Source organism: Bubalus kerabau, chromosome 15, assembly GCF_029407905.1.
Source record: "Bubalus kerabau isolate K-KA32 ecotype Philippines breed swamp buffalo chromosome 15, PCC_UOA_SB_1v2, whole genome shotgun sequence".
NCBI classification, from domain to species: domain Eukaryota; kingdom Metazoa; phylum Chordata; class Mammalia; order Artiodactyla; family Bovidae; genus Bubalus; species Bubalus kerabau.
In genome coordinates this window covers 79,083,898-79,101,730 of record NC_073638.1, presented here as the reverse complement: position 1 = coordinate 79,101,730, position 17,833 = coordinate 79,083,898, and the positions used below count along the sequence as shown (strand labels likewise).

Below are 17,833 nucleotides of genomic sequence, written 5' to 3'. Positions count from 1 at the left end.
ATTGGAAGGACTGATGTTGAAGCTGAAACTCTAATACTTAGGCCACCTGATGGGAGGAGCTGACTCATGTTAAAAGACCCTGATGCTGGGAAAGATTGAAGGCTGGAGGGGAAGGGATGACAGGGGATGAGATGGTTTGATGGCTTCACCGACTCAATCGATGAGTTTCGGTAAAATCCAGGAGTTGGTGATGACAGGGAAGCCTGGTATGCTGTGGTTCATGGGATCGCAAAGAGTCGGATACAACTGAGCAACTGAACTGAACTGAACCGTCCACCGCTCCCCCCCTCCTCCAGTTTCAAATGGCTCAAGCCTTGGTACAAAAAAAGAAAATATTTCCTTCATTTTCAAGAAATACGTAAACCATAAAGATATTTAAGAGCAAATGAAGAATAATTTCAAAATTCTGGCTTAGTTTTTGTGCTAATAAAAGAATTAGATTGTGAATTATTGTTTCCTCCTTTTGTGGGTGTTTCTTTTGTTGAATTTTATAAATTAACAGAAAAAAATCTGCATTGAGTTTTTCACTCCCCTTCTGTCCTTTTCCCCTATATCTATCAAAAGTTTTCATTTACTGGATTTATGATAGCCTAAGAAAATAACATGGATTCTAACATGAACGTCCTATGGAAAAATCAATTTTATACCTGTAACATATGTGAGAATTTGGAGAAACAGCAATAAAACACTGGAGACTAATATACTCTACAATTATTGAACTAGGAGTTTATTGTTGTTGATTCAATTAAATTAAGTATTCTGAAACTATGAATGTGAATATTGAAACCTTGACAAGGCAATTTAAAAGTTATAAAAATTCCAAATAAATACCAATCTGTTAGTAAATATTCAACAAATATTGTTTTATAGGTCTTTCTTTTTCATTAGTGATCTGCAAAAATTAGTAACTTTTTTTTTCCACAATCTAAAACAGGTGTAACCCTTGCTATGTACATAAATAATCACTTTCTTGGCATCCTGAATATCCTAAGTGAGTCTCCTCTTCAGCAGATTCCTCATAGCTTTTTTCACTTCTGTGTTTCCCACTGTGTAAATGATAGGATTTAACATGGGACAGGATTGCAAAGAACACAGTCACCCACTTGTCCACAGGGTAAATGGCCACAGGACATGTGTGGGTGAATATACAAGGACCAAAAGAGAGCACCACTACTATAAAGCGGGCGCCACCTGTAGAGAGGACTTTTTGCCGTCCTTCAGAGCCATGGGATTTCAAGGAATTCAAGAGAGCTATGTAGGAGGTGACTAGGATGAAAAAAGAAGCAAGCACATGCCCCCACTGTTGGCTGCCACCACCATTCCCAGCCTGTAGGTGTCGCTGCAGGTAAGTTCCAACTGTGAGAAGAAATCACACATGAAGTGGTCAATGACATTGGGACCACAGAAGGTCAAGTCCATTGAGAAAAGGATCTGGACTGTGCCATGCAGGATGCCCCGAGCCCATGCCACCACCACCAGGAGCTGGCAGAGCCCCTGTCACATGATGGTCATGTAGTGCAGAGGCTTGCAGATGGCCACATAGCAGTCATAGGTCATGGCCATGAGGACAATGATCTCTGATCCTCCCAGGAAGTGCTCCAAGAAGAGCTGAGTTTGGAAGCCACCCCAGGAGATGGTTCTCCTCTGGTACAGCAGGTCGATTATCATTTTGGGTGTGCTCACAGAGGTGAAGGAGACATCTAACAAGGCCAAGTAAGTGAGAAAGAAGTACATAAAAGCAGAAAGTGTGGGACTGAGGGAGATGGTGATGACAATGAGCAGATTGGCCAGCACAGTAAACAGGAAGATTAACAAAAAGACAACAAAGAGTGTTCTCTGCAGGTGTGGATTCTGTGTGTGTCCCAAGAGGACAGATTCAGTCACATTTTTGGGAGGCCTGAGGACATCCATTCAGCAAGTAATACCTTCCTGAGCCGGTATTACCCACAAAGAATATAGAATGATACTTGTTAATCAGGAAAGCATTGTGATCTGACTGGCTCAGAATAAAAACAGTGCAGTCACAGTGACTGTTGAGCATATCCTTGGTAATTTGCCCCAGTTCTCCTTTCAAGTCTTCCTTGCTTTTTTCCATGGTGCTTTCCATTTCTTCAAACACTCAGAGTCTGTCACCTGTAACATTTGATGTTATAATTTACTGAAGCACTGGGCTGTCTCCATGAGATCTGGATTCTCCTAGTGGTTTCAACTCTATGGGACTCTACACAGTCATCTAAGTGCTGCATACTTCCATGAATTCCTCTGTGTCTGTGAGGCTACCAATTGTAATTTTCAGATGTGTCTTATAAGCTGAGAAGTGCTACACACAAGTAAGAGTTATTTCCTCTTGCATGAAAATTTACATTTGAAATCTCACATCTGTGGAAAGAAAAAGCATGATCAACAAGTGTCTGTTATAAACAGGGAGTTTAGGGAAATGTACATAAGTCCTTGGTGACAAAAACTCACTGGTACCTGCCAGAACACGTTAGCTATTCAGGTGTGTTTCATCACTGTCCCTACCATAGTGGCTGGCGTAATATCTACAGTGTCTGAAACCTATTAGGGGATGAGTGTTTGACACTGAATTGCCATTCTCCAAAGATCAGCATATGCCTCCTTCTCCAAACCATAATCTCAGATGAAATTCAAATATTCTTCTCCTCCGGCTCTGTTCACCTATAATCTCTCTACTTTATGAGGAAATTAAACAGACATTTGAAAGGAAGCGGCACTGCAATTTAATAGTTTCTGAGTGAAAAGTTGGTTTAAAACTCAACATTCCTAAAATTAAGATGATGGCATTTGGTCCCATCACTTCATGGCAAATAGTTGAGGAAACAGTGACAGACTTTAATTTGGGGGGCTCCAAAATCAATGAAGATGGTGACTGCAGCCATGAAATTAAAAGATGCTTGCTTCTTGGAAGAAAAGCTATGCCAACCTAGACAACATACTAAAAAGCACAGACATTACTCTGACAACAAAGGTCTGTCTAGTCAAAGCTGTTTTTTCCAGTAGTATGTATAGATGTGAGAGTTGGATTATAAAGAAAGCTGAGCACTGATAAATTGATACTTTTGAACTGTAGTGTTAGAGAAGACTTTTGAGTGTCCCTTGGACTGCAAGGAGATCCAACCAGTCCACCCTAAACAAAATCAGTCCTGAATATTTATTGGAAGGACTGATGCTGAATTTGAAGCTCCAATATTCTGGCCACCTGATGCAAAGAGCTGACTCATTTGAAAAGACCCTGATGCTGGGAAAGACTGAAGGTGGGAGAAGAAGGGGACGGCAGAGAATTAGATGGTTGGATGGTATCACCAACGCAATGTACATGAGTTTGAGTAAACTTTGGGAGTTGGTGATGGACAGGGAGGCCTGGTGTTCTGCACTCCATGGGGTCACAGAGTCGGACACAATTGAGTGACTGAACTGAACTGAACTGACACACTCTCTAGAGTAATTATGGAAATATTTAATTGCCTCTTGGAAAGTTCATTTTATGAGTCATTTTACTTTCAAGATAGTTAGTTTGCTAATTTATAATTTATATTCTTCATTATTATGTTCCATGTGTGTGTGTGTGTGCACGTGCGTGCATGGTCATGAACACTCAGTCGTGTCCAAATCTTTAAAATCCCATGGACTGTAGCCCACCAGGCTCCTAGATCCATGGAATTTTCCAAGCAAGATAATGAAATGGGCTACAATTTCCTGTTCTACATTCAATTTAACATAGTCATATTCTGTGAATTTCCCGTTTCAGTAGACTTGATAAAAAAAAAATATTCTTGCATAGGTGTTCAATACACAAGGATCCATCAAGTAAAGAAAATCCTGATCATTTGTGGAATCTAGAAAAATGATACAGATGATCTTATTTACAAAGCTGAAATAGAGACACAAATGAAGAGAAATAATAAATGGATACCAAGTGGGGAGAGTGGGTGTGATGAATTGTAAGATTGGGATTGACATATATATACTACAATTATATAAAATAGATAACTAATGAGAACCTACAGTGTAGTGTAGAACTCTATTCAATGCTCTGTGGAACACAAATAGGAAGGAAAACCAAAAAAGGGATATATGAATATACATAGCTGATTCATTTTGATGTACAGAAGAATCTAACACAATATTGTAAAGCAACTATACTCCAATAAAAATTGATTAATAAATGACAAAAAAAAAAAAAAAAGAAAATCCTTATTTTCAAAGTTCTAAAAATAAGAAAAAAATTAATGAGGAGAACAGAAATAGTTGGCTAGAAACTTCATCAATACACTATATATATATATATATATATATATATATATACACACCAACGATAACAAATAGTATTTAGTTAATTTAGTCACTCAGTCATGTCCAACTCTTTGTGACCCCATGGACTGCAGCACACCAGGCCTCCCTGTCCATCACAAGCTCCTGGAGTTTGCTCAAACTCATGTCCATTGTGTCCGTGATGCCATCCAACCATCTCATGCTGTCATCCCCTTCTCCTCCTGCCTTCAATCTTTCCCAGCATCAGGGTATTTTCCAGTGAGTCAGTTCTTTGCCTCATGTGTCCAAAGTATTGGAGTTTCAGCTTCATCATCAGTCCTTCCAATGAATACTCAGGACTGATTTCCTTTAAGACGGACTGGTTGGATCTCCCTGCAGTCCAAAGGACTCTCAAGACTCTTCTCCAACACCATGGTTCAAAAACATCAATTCTTCAGTCCTCAGATTTCTTTATAATATAAAATCCATTATTTATTAGTTCCTACTACAAGCTCATTCATTCAAGAAATATTTATTGGATACTTACTATATATATTATGTTGTTATTGTGTATGTTGTTCACAAAATGTCATAAATGTGTCATAATCAGCTGTTATTAATGCCTGAAATTCTATCACCAAACAGCAGCAGCACATCAATCTGTGATATGAAGGACCTTCCCATTCCTTCTCATGCTTTCTCCCATCTTTCTATAGCATCCAGTATCCGTCACTCCTAGTTACAGGATGAGTGAGTGCTAAGTTGCTTCAGTCATGTCTGACACTCTGAGACCCCATGGACGTTAGCCTGCCAGGCTCTTCTGTCCATGGGATTCTCCAGGCAAGAATACTGGAGTGGGCTGCCATGCCCTCCTCCAGGGCATCTTCCCAACCCAGAGATCAGACTCATGGTCTCTGTGTCTCCCACACTGACAGTCAGGTTCTTTACCACTAGTGCCACCTGGGAAATCCAGGTACAGGATACTGCATTCCCAATAGAGCGAGAGAACTGGAGATGTAAATTTGTCAAGGAGCAGAGAAGTAAATATAATAAAATGTATTTGGCAAAATGTAACTTTCTCTTTCAAAGATAAATTAATAAAGAACTTTATTTTTAATTATCTAAGATGAAAATTTTATACAAACCTTAAATCAAAGTGCAGCAGCTTCATTGCAAGTCCCCATTCTGAGGTAGGATCTCACAACAGATCAAAAAAGACTAGAATGTAAATAAAGTAAGAATTAAACATAGCAACTATGAAGAAATATAAATTACTTTTCTTGTTTTTATTTGATTCTGCAATACTTTTTCAAGGAATAAGCCTTAATGTAAGATATTTTTAAAAGAGAAACATCACTATGTATAAATATGTTCAACACAATTATTAAGAGGTATGGAAAATTAGAAACAGTATGGAATTTTCAAAAGTGAAGAACAAAATAATTAAAATATAATCACTTCACTTGAATAATATGTAGTTTTTAACAAAACTGCATTTAAAATTGTACATTATCATAGAAAATTTCTGAAGTTGTAATATTAAGTCAGGAAAATTTGGATATATATTTGAATTGTATAGTTACTCGGTTATTTCATTGTAATTTCATTGAATAATTATATTATTATTCTATTGAATTTAAATATATATTTATAATATAAAAGACCCCAAAATATTTTTACCTCTAAATTGTTAGTACTGTAGTTGAATATACCTCACTTGATGTTTTGTACACTGAAAGTGAAAAGTGAAGTCGCTCAGTCGTGTCCGACTATGCGATCCCACAGACTGTAGCCCACCAGGTTCCTCTGTCCATGGGATTTCCCAGGCAAGAATACTGGAGTAGGTTGCCGTTTCCTTCTCCAGGGGATTTTCCCAACCCAGGGATCGAACCCGGGTCTCTGGCATTCCAGGCTGACACTTTACTGTCTGAGCCACCAGGGAATCCCCTTGTACACCGAAGAAGGATTTAAATCTAAGGTAAGTTTGGATGAGCAGTGATTATATGATCTGCAACATGCATTTAAATATGAGAATCTAAGATTATATAATTTAAAAAACTAATTTCACCTATGAATATGTCTGACATAGCTCCATGGTCAAGCCCCAGGCAGCTGCTAGTTCACTAGGAAAGAAGTGTTAAGTTATAAGATTAAAAATGTCAACTAGCTCAGATGCAATAAGTGTTTTTGTTGATTTATAAATGGTATCTTTGGACAAGCCTTAAAAACACTACCACATATCCTGTTTTTGGGCAAAGTCTAGGAAGCTTCTCCTCTGTGGCTAATTAACCTCAGGGGTATTTCTCCATTATTAACGGGTCTTGCCAATAACCCAATTATTTCAAATAAGGCATCTGAACATCAGAGACCAGCTTTTACAGTATTCATCTTTAATTTTAAACTTCATCCTTAAGTCTACGTGAAAACAAAACATCATCACAAAATAAAAAAGCACCAAGATGACCACTTACAAACTTGGATACTTGATAGTAAATGAGCTTAAAACAGAGTATGAATCTTTGATACCATATAAATAAAACACTTAGGTATGTAGCTATCTGATTTTTAGATGTTATTCTAATATTTTATTTTTACTGATCTACCAGACACGATAATCATCATTTCTAAATATTGCTTTCAGGTGTACATTAAATGATTATTATGAACCCTATTATATTATTAACACTTCATGCTCGATAAGGTTTATAGTATGTCTTCAAAACAGTTGTTTCTTGTTCCAGTTCTGGAATTAGACTAACATGATAACAATGAAAATTATTCCGTTGTTTAAATATATCCAAATATGGTAGAATGCATTTGCCATTTAAATTTAATCCTGCAGCATACCTACAAAATATAAAAAATAGGAAATAATACTCACAATTTGTATAAAAAATGTAAGAAAGGAAATAAAGATACCATTTACCAAGGGAAAATAAGAAGCCATACAACTGAATCCTAGGTCAGGACACTTATCTTTAAATTACTTTTTTTATGACTAAAGTGTCATGACACTCTTATTCAGCCACCAATTGTGAAGTCCACTATAATTACTTAGTTCAGTTCAGTTCAGTCACTCAGTCGTGTCTGACTCTTTGCAACCCCATGAACCGTTGCACACCAGGCCTCCCTGTCCATCACCAACTCCCATAATTCATTCGAACCCATGTCCATTGAGTCGGTGATGCCATCCAACCATCTCATCCTCTGTCGTCCCCTTCTCCTGCCCTCAATCTTTCCCAGCATCAGGGTCTTTTCAAATCAGTCAGCTCTTCGCATCAGGTGGCCAAAGTATTGGAGTTTCAGCTTCAATATCAGTCCTCCCAATGAACACCCAGGACTGATCTCCTTTAGGATGGACTGGTTGGATCTCCTTGCAGTCCAAGGGACTCTTAAGAGTCTTCTCCAACACCACAGTTCAAAAGCATCAATTCTTTGGCACTCAGCTTTCTTTAGAGTCCAACTCTCACATCCATACATGACTACTGGAAAAACCATAACCTTGACTTATCGGACCTTTGTGGGCAAAGTAATGTCTCTGCTTTTCAATATGCTGTGTAGGTTGGTCATAACTTTCCTTCCAAGGAGTAAGCATCTTTTAATTTCATGGCTGCAATCACCATCTGCAGTGATTTTGGAGCCCAGAAAAATTAAGTCAGCTACTGTTTCCCCATCTATTTGCCATGAAGTAATGGGACCGGATGCCATGATCTTCGTCTTCTGAATGTTGAGCTTTAAGCCAACTTTTTCACTCTCCTCTTTCACTTTCATCAAGAGGCTCCTTAGTTATTCTTCACTTTGTGCCAGAAGGGTGGTGTGTCATCAATAAAATAAATAAAACTGATATAAAAATTATTTGGCAAATAAATTCAATTCAGAAATATTTTTATGTGAAATCACAGCTACTTCAAGATATTCAAATATGCTTTCTTTAATAAGAAGAAAAATAAATTGTAGACAACTCTAGACTGACCCCAGCGATTGTGATCACTGTGAGCAGAATGTGTCATGAAGGAAAACAGTTTAATAAAACTGAAAACACATGACCAAACCTAATCTGATTGGACACTGTAACATTAGAGTTCTGCAATAGTATCTGTGATAGCAGATGCCAAAACAGTTTCAATGAGGATTGTAACCTGTCTAAAGACCTCTGGGGGACATGAATTTTGCAAAAGTATCATCATGGAATTGTCTTGAACTTGCTCTTTTCAACACTGGAGTGAAAGAAAGCCAAATCACAGAATTAGCATGTACTGACAAAGTCACCATCCCCAACTTCATGAAAGACTGAAATCCATTCAACCATGGCCCATTCATTGTTCCTCAATCCTTGACTTTAATAGCTACTGTGCAGGGTAGAGAGATGGCTTGATAACCCCACAATCTCTCTAATACAGTTCCCCAAGGCTTTAGAGAAGCATAAAAGGGAAAGAGAGAAGATTTAGTCCCTGAAAATATATTTTTTTAGCTTTACAATATTGCATTGGTTTTGCCATACATTGACATGAACCCACCACAGGTGTACGTGTGTTCCCCATCCTGAACCCCCCTTCCACCTCCCTCCCCATTCCATCCCTCAGGATCATCCCAGTGCACCAGCCCTGAGCACTCTGTCTCATGCATCGAACCTGGATTGGCGATTCATTTCACATATGATAATTTACATGTTTCAATGCCATTCTCTCATATCATCCCACCCTCTCCCTCTCCCACAGAGTCCAAAAGACTGTTCTATACATCTGTGTCTCTTTTGCTGTCTCGCATACAGGGTTATTGTTACCACCTTTCTAAATTCCATATATATGCATTAGTATACTGTATTGGTGTTTTTCAAAAAATAATTCTGGAGCTATGCCAGGCAGTCTCTTTCTAGAATACAAATCTGCTGTTGCTGCTGCTAAGTCGCTTCAGTCGTGTCCGACTCTGTGCGACCCCATAGATGGCAGTCCACCAGGCTCTGCCACCCCTGGAGTTCTCCAGGCAAGAACACTGGAGCGGGTTGCCATTTCCTTCTCCAGCACATGAAAGTGAAAAGTAAAAGTGAAGTCGCTCAGTCATGTCTGACTTTTAGCGACCCCATGGACTGTAGCCTACCAGACTCCTCCATCCATGGGATTTTCCAGGCAAGAGTATTGGGGTGGGTTGCCATTGCCTTCTCCAGAATACAAATCTAAGGTGGTTTATAAATCCTGGAGAGACAGTAACATAGATTCTCCACTTGAAAGGCAAACCAGGAAGAAAGCAGAAAAACAAAAATGTATGGATCATTTCACAGCTGATCAGAAAGTAGTTGAGGTCTGTTTTGATGTTTGATAGTTTTAGGGACTAACTTCACAAAAAAAAAAAAAAAAAACCAGGTATGTATCAAAATGTTTTTATGGGCAGATTCATGAACTTCAAGAGGTGGAGAAACATGTGCTCAGGATAGCAAAGCAGTCCAGAGGGAGCTCATGTTGTATTAGTCCATCCGAAGGAACTTTCATCCCGTGTTGTTTACGAGGAATGAAAAGTTCTGGGAGGTAAGCTGTGGTATCATAAGCCTTCCAGTGTTGTTTCTAATTGAAGTAGAAGCAAAAATAACAATATTTATGACAATAAACATATTAGCTTGGGTAGAAAGGCAGAACTTGGAAACAACTTGCAGTTTATCTAAGTAAACTACTTACAGAAATAGGGAGAGCTGTTTAGGGCTCTAGGGTATAATGTTGCATACTGTAAAATAAAACTCAAAGTGGTTTTGTTGCTCTCCATCATGTATTCCTAATAATACACTTTCTGAATATTTTTATATCATGGAGTCCATTAATTTCTTAAATAATATACTATTATGTGTAAAACAGATAGCCAGTGGGAAGCTGGGAAAGACTGAAGGGAAAAGGAGAAGGGGGTGACAGAGGATGCAATGGTTAGGTAGCATCACGACTCAATGGGCACAGATTTGAGCAAACTCTTAGAGACAGTGGAGGACAAAAGAGCCTGGCATGCTATAGTCCATGGGGTTGCAAAGACTCGGGCATGACATAGCCACTGAACAACAACAAAGTGAAAAGCTGTAGAATACAGGGAGCTCAGCTCAGTGCTCTGGAATGATCTAGAGGGGTGGGAAGTTGAGGTGGGAAGGAGGCTCGATAGGGAGTGCATATATATATATATATATATATGTGTGTGTGTGTGTGTGTGTGTATACTCTACTGCTGTAGAGCAGAAATTAACACAACATTGTAAAGCAATAACTCCCCAAGTGAAAAATAAACATATGGTACCCTTGAAATCAGAGGCTGGACCTTTCTGTCAAAAAGGGAACTATACACACTTCTGCAACATATATACACGTTCATATTTTAGAAGCACATTTCATTTTTGAAAAAAGCCAAAATTAATTCACAACAAAGCCTTCTAAGTTATGTAAGTTAGCTGAGAAATGCTTTCTTTCGTTAACTGTGGAGTATTGATTTTTATCTGGTTTTTATTATTCCTTATAAATAATCTACTAAAATAATTTTCAAAGAGGATTGCAAATTCAAGGAACTAAATGTAAGCCAAAATTCTAACACTTATATAGTAATATGCTTCTTTCTATATAACAGTCCACATCACCCTTGATACTAGTAAGTCATATAACTGTCTTAGAAACAACTTCTTAGACTTTTGAGCATAAAAACAACTTATATGAATATGTATTTAGAAAAGATAAGTTTTAAATTTCTGTGATATGAAAGAGGTTCTGCTGAAATATCTTTCCTCTGATATCTTTGAAATGGTTGAAAGAGTATCAGATTTTGATTTTGAAGAATGCAGATGTGAAAACTAGCTCTGTGTCTGATATTAGACAGATAATTGAATAAAGACTTTCTGCTCCTGTGGATTTTGTGTGAAGCCCAATAGGATGAAATAAGTTACACGGTTCCTTAATTCTGTCTTGTCTGTATAGGAGCTGAAGTAATGCATTAGAACCAGGTAAGTTACAAAAGAAGAGGAGGGAATTTTTAAGGCATTGTAAGTTAATCTTTTCCTTTATCCAATCAATTAAAACAATGTATGGGTGCTAAGTCGTTCTAGTCATGTCCAGGTCTTTGTGACCCTATGGACTGTAGCTACCAGGCTCCTCTGTCCTTAGGATTCTCCAGCAAGAATACTAGAGTGGGTTGTTATATTCTCCAGGGAATCTTTCTGACCCAAGGATCACATTTGTGTCTCTTGTCTCCTGCATTGGTGGGTAGGCTCTTTACCGCTAGCCCCAACTGGGAAGTGCAAACCATGACTATAATGTACCAGTTTATGTTCAATGTGGCACATACATTGTGATGACCAAGTTCAAAAAGGCCTAGTTCCCTGTCCCCAGTGATATAACATATAAAGATGCATCAAAAAATTCCAGTCTAATGGAAAAAGTTATTATAAAAATATTGGCAAAATACCAAGGGTTACTAAGTACTATTAAGTAAGTAAGTTACTAAGTAATACTAAGGTAGGAATATATCCATCAAACAGAAAACAGATAATTTAGTTCAGATTTAAAGAAATAGTGATAGAACAAATAAAGGTGGAAAGGGAATTATATGGAAATGTGTACCATTATGCAGTCACAAAGGCAAAATTATTGAAGCACAAAGGAATTGACACATCAAGCGTGAATAGATCAAACTGTGAACAGAAGATCATTGGCTTGGATTGTACAAGAAATCACTGAGATGTCTTTCAGTGGCTCTTTACTTGGATGTTCCCATTTCCTGACCTATGAATGCTGATGTTATCAAATGCTTCATCTCTAGCTCTGACATCTACCCTTATTTTCAAATTTTTGCATGCCATATCTCCAATTTTGGACATCTGCATTTGAATATCAATTTAGTATATATGATACATAATTAAAATTTCCACAATGTAAAAGTGTATCCTATCTTGTTAAGTGGTACCCACTTCAATGCCATTGCTCAGACAATAAAACTCACAGTGTTCTTCACTCCCTTATTGATTTCCTATGACTCACTCATGCCTTTGGCAAATTGAGTTGTCTCTACCTTCAGAATGTATCCCTGATTTGATCATTCCTGCCCCAGCTCCATCCTGGCCTCTGCAGCAGCCTCCTGAGAGTTAGGTCTACCTTTGTTCCAACTTCTAACAGTTTGTTATCCTGAAGCAGCCAAAACTATTGATTCTCTTTCAATCTTGTTCTGATTGTATCTTTCCTGTGCTACAGTTTAATGTATCACTTTCTTTTTTTTTTTTTAATTTTATTTTATTTTTAAACTTTACATAACTGTATTAGATTTGCCAAATATCAAAATGAATCCGCCACAGGTATACATGTGTTCCCCATCCTGAACCCTCTTCCCTCCTCCCTCCCCATTCCATCCCTCTGGGTCGTCCCAGTGCACCAGCCCCAAGCATCCAGTATCGTGCATCGAACCTGGACTGGCAACTCATTTCATACATGATATTTTACATGTTTCAATGCCATTCTCCCCAATCTTCCCACCCTCTCCCTCTCCTACAGAGTCCATAAGACTGTTCTATACATCAGTGTCTCTTTTGCTGTCTTGTACACAGGGTTATTGTTACCATCTTTCTAAATTCCATATATATGCGTTAGTATACTGTATTGGTGTTTTTCTTTCTGTCTTACTTCACTCTGTATAATAGGCTCCAGTTTCATCCACCTCATTAGAACTGATTCAAATGTATTCTTTTTAATGGCTGAATAATACTCCATTGTGTATATGTACCACAGCTTTCTTATCCATTCATCTGCTGATGGACATCTAGGTTGCTTCCATGTCCTGGCTATTATAAACAGTGCTGCGATGAACATTGGGGTACTCGTGTCTCTTTCCCTTCTGGTTTTCTCAGTGTGTATGCCCAGCAGTGGGATTGCTGGATCATAAGGCAGGTATATTTCCAGTTTTTTAAGGAATCTCCACACTGTTCTCCATAGTGGCTGTACTAGTTTGCATTCCCACCAACAGTGTAAGAGGGTTCCCTTTTCTCCACACCCTCTCCAGCATTTATTACTTGTAGACTTTTGGATTGCAGCCATTCTGACTGGTGTGAAATGGTACCTCATAGTGGTTTTGATTTGCATTTCTCTGATAATGAGTGATGTTGAGCATCTTTTCATGTGTTTGTTAGCCATCTGTATGTCTTCTTTGGAGAAATGTCTATTTAGTTCTTTGGCCCATTTTTTGATTGGGTCATTTATTTTTCTGGAGTTGAGCTGTAGGTGTTGCTTGTATATCCTCGAGATTAGTTGTTTGTCAGTTGCTTCATTTGCTATTATTTTCTCCCATTCTGAAGGCTGTCTTTTCACCTTGCTAATAGTTTCCTTTGATGTGCGAAAGCTTTTAAGGTTAATTAGGTCCCATTTGTTTATTTTTGCTTTTATTTCCAATATTCTGGGAGGTGGGTCATAGAGGATCCTGCTGTGATGTATGTCGGAGAGTGTTTTGCCTATGTTCTCCTCTAGGAGTTTTATAGTTTCTGGTCTTATGTTTAGATCTTTAATCCATTTTGAGTTTATTTTTGTGTATGGTGTTAGAAAGTGTTCTAGTTTCATTCTTTTACAAGTGGTTGACCAGAGTTCCCAGCACCACTTGTTAAAGAGATTGTCTTTAATCCATTGTATATTCTTGCCTCCTTTGTCAAAGATCAGGTGTCCATATGTGCATGGATTTATCTCTGGGCTTTCTATTTTGTTCCATTGATCTATATTTCTGTCTTTGTGCCAGTACCATACTGTCTTGATAACTGTGGCTTTGTAGTAGAGCCTGAAGTCAGGTAGGTTGATTCCTCCAGTTCCATTCTTCTTTCTCAAGATCGCTTTGGCTATTCGAGGTTTTTTGTTTTTCCATACAAATTGTGAAATTATTTGTTCTAGCTCTGTGAAGAATGCTGTTGGTAGCTTGATAGGGATTGCATTGAATCTATAGATTGCTTTGGGTAGTATACTCATTTTCACTACATTGATTCTTCCAATCCATGAACATGGTATATTTCTCCATCTGTTAGTGTCCTCTTTGATTTCTTTCACCAGTGTTTTATAGTTTTCTATATATAGGTCTTTAGATTCTTTAGGTAGATATATTCCTAAGTATTTTATTCTTTCCGTTGCAATGGTGAATGGAATTGTTTCCTTAATTTCTCTTTCTGTTTTCTCATTATTAGTGTATAGGAATGCAAGGGATTTCTGTGTGTTGATTTTATATCCTGCAACTTTACTATAGTCATTGTATCACTTTCAACATTTACTCTAATAAGACAGAAATCTCCATTTTTTACTGAGGCTTACTCCATCTCATTAATTTCCCAAAAGTCAAATATGTTAAATGATAAAACCAGAATTGGAATCAAAGCTTTATTTATTTCAAAACAATTTAATGTTTTACATAATAAAGTTGCACAGTTGCAAAGCCAGATTCCCAATATCAGGTGTTTTTGTCACCATTTGGAGGCTTGATGTGATGTGATGTGGAGGCTTCTGTGTGACTGAAGGCTTTTTAAGTTACTCTGAATTCATCTTTCATCCATGATGACAAGATAGTGTGACAGACTGCATTATTATTTGTAGAAATATTTTATTTCATTTAACTGTGTCTCCATTTTCTCCATGGAGTCTCTGATTATTCAGAAAACTGTTATTATTTACACTGTAGATTATTCCCTAGGGAAATTTGTTTTAGTAACTGCTTTTCCTACTAACTCCAAAATAGAAAATACCATTCAATTGCTTAGTTCTTCTCATTCTGTCATGTTGGTGTGGCCAGACTAGATGACTTGAAATTTTGCAGGACATTATTGTGTTTTACTTTGTTTCTTTTATGCATTGCTTTAAGGCTAATGAAGGACCTCCCCCAAATTTTATAACATTTCTTAAAAGGGTATCATATTTTGCCCCAATAGAGATTAAGATCACTGTACATTTTATTCATTTCTAACTACATATATCATTAAATCTTAGAACTGGAATCTGTCCAAAACTGATTCTTGCTCAATTAAGTACACCGGGATTTTTCCACTAAATTAAAAATTATGTTGTTGTTCAATCGCTCAGTTGTGTCCGATTCTTTGTGACCTGTGCATGCAAGGTCTCCCTCAATAATCTTCAGCTTCAGTTCAGTCCAGTTCAGTCTCTCAGTCGTGTCCAACTCTTTGTGATCCCATGGACTGCAGCATGCCAGGCTTCCCTGTCCTTCACTGTCTCCCAGAACTTGCTCAGACTCATGTCCATTGAGTCCATGATGGAATCCAACCATCTCATCCTCTGTGTAAGATCTGATCAGATAAGATCAGTCGCTCAGTCATGTCCGACTTTTTGCGACCCCATGAATTGCAGCACTCCAGGCCTCCCTGTCCATCATCAACTCCCGGAGTTCACTGAGACTCACGTCCATCGAGTCAGTGATGCCATCCAGCCATCTCATCCTCTGTTGTCCCCTTCTCCTCCTACCCCAATCCCTCCCAGCATCAGAGTCTTTCCCAATGGGTCAACTCTTCTTGTGAGGTGGCCAAAGTACTGGAGTTTCAGCTTTAGCATCATTCCTTCCAAAGAAATCCCAGGGTTCATCTCCTTCAGAATGGACTGGTTGGATCTCCTTACAGCTCAAGGGACTCTCAAGAGTCTTCTCCAACACCACAGTTCAAAAGCATCAATTCTTCAGCTCTCAGTTTTCTTCACATTCCAACTCTTTTATCCATACACGACCACTGGAAAAACCATAGCCTTGACTAGACGGACCTTTGTTGGCAAAGTAATGTCTCTGCTTTTCAATATGTTATCCAGGTTGGTCATAACTTTCCTATCAAAGAGTAAGCGTCTTTTAATTTCATGGCTGCAGTCACCATCTGTAGTGATTTTGGAGCCCAGAAAAATAAAGTCTGACACTGTTTCCACTCTTTCCCCATCTATTTCCCATGAAGTGATGGGACCAGATGCCATGATCTTCGTTTTCTGAATATTGAGCTTTTGATGTTGGAAATTTGATCTCTGGTTCCTCTGCCTTTTCTAAAACCAGCTTGAACATCAGGAAGTTCACGGTTCACATATTGTTGAAGCCTGGCTTGGAGAATTTTGAGCAATACTTTACTAGTTTGTTAGATGAGTGCAATTGTGTGGTAGTTTGAGCATTCTTTAGCACTGCCTTTCTTTGGGATTGGAATTAAAACTGACCTTTTCCAGTCCTGTGGCCACTGCTGAGTTTTCCAAATTTTCCGACATATTGAGTGCAGCACTTTCACAGCATCATCTTTCAGGATTTCAGGATTTGGAATAGCTCAACTGGAATTCCATCACCTCCACTAGCTTTCTTCATAGTGATGCTTTCTAAGGCCCACTTGACTTCACATTCCAGGATGTCTGGCTCTAGGTCAGTGATCACACCATCGTGATTATCTGGGTCATGAAGATCTTTTTTGTAGAGTTCTTCTGTGTATTCTTGCCATCTCTTCTTAATATCTTCTGCTTCTGTTAGGTCCATACCATTTCTGTCCTTTATTGAGCTCATCTTTGCATGAAATGTTCCTTTGGTATCTCTGATTTTCTTGAAGAGATCCCTAGTCTTTCCTATTCTGTTGTTTTCCTCTATTTCTTCGCATTGATGGCTGAAGAAGGCTTTCTTATCTCTCCTTGCTATTCTTTGGAACTCTGCATTCAGATGTTTATATCTTTCCTTTTCTCCTTTGCTTTTTGCTTCTCTTCTTTTCACAGCTATTTGTAAGGCCTCCCCAGACAGCCATTTTGCTTTTTTGCATTTCTTTTCCATGGGGATGGTCTTGATCCCTGTCTCCTGTACAATGTCATGAACCTCATTCCATAGTTCATAAGGCACTCTATCAGATCTAGGCCCTTAATTCTATTTCTCATTTCCACTGTATAATCAAAAGGGATTTGATTTAGGTCATACCTGAATGGTCTAGTGGTTTTCCCTATTTTCTTAAATTTAAATCTGAATTTGGCAATAAGAAGTTCATGGTCTGAGCCACAGTCAGCTCCTGGTCTTGGTTTTGCTGACTGTATAGAGCTTCTCCATCTTTGGCTGCAAAGAATATAATCAATCTGATTTCAGTGTTGACCATCTGGTGATGTCAATGTATAGAGTCTTCTCTTGTGATGTTGGAAGAGGGTGTTTGTTATGACCAGTGCATTTTCTTGACAAAACGTTTTTTGACTTCCTACTTTTGCATTCCAGTCCCCTATATTGAAAAGGACATCTTTTGGGGGTGTTAGTCCTAAAAGGTCTTGTAGGTCTTCATAGAACCGTTCAACTTCAGCTTCTTCAGCGTTACTGGTTGGGCATAGACTTGGATTATTGTGATATTGAATGGTTTGCCTTGGAAACGAACAGAGATCATTCTGTCGTTTCTGAGATTGCATCCAAGTACTGCATTTCTGACTCTTTTGTTGACCATGATGGCTACTCCATTTCTTCTGAGGGATTCCTACCTGCAGTAGTAGATATAATGGTCATCTGAATTAAATTCACCCATTCTAATCCATTTCAGTTCACTGATTCCTAGAATGTCGACATTCACTCTTGCCATCTCTTGTTTGACCACTTCCAATTTG

General features: G+C 38.3%; 1 pseudogene; it reads right to left on the bottom strand.

The window, feature by feature from the left end:
* Positions 1 to 987: 987 nt before the first annotated feature.
* Positions 988 to 1,911, bottom strand: LOC129628879 (olfactory receptor 140-like; annotated as a pseudogene).
* Positions 1,912 to 17,833: the final 15,922 nt, after the last annotated feature.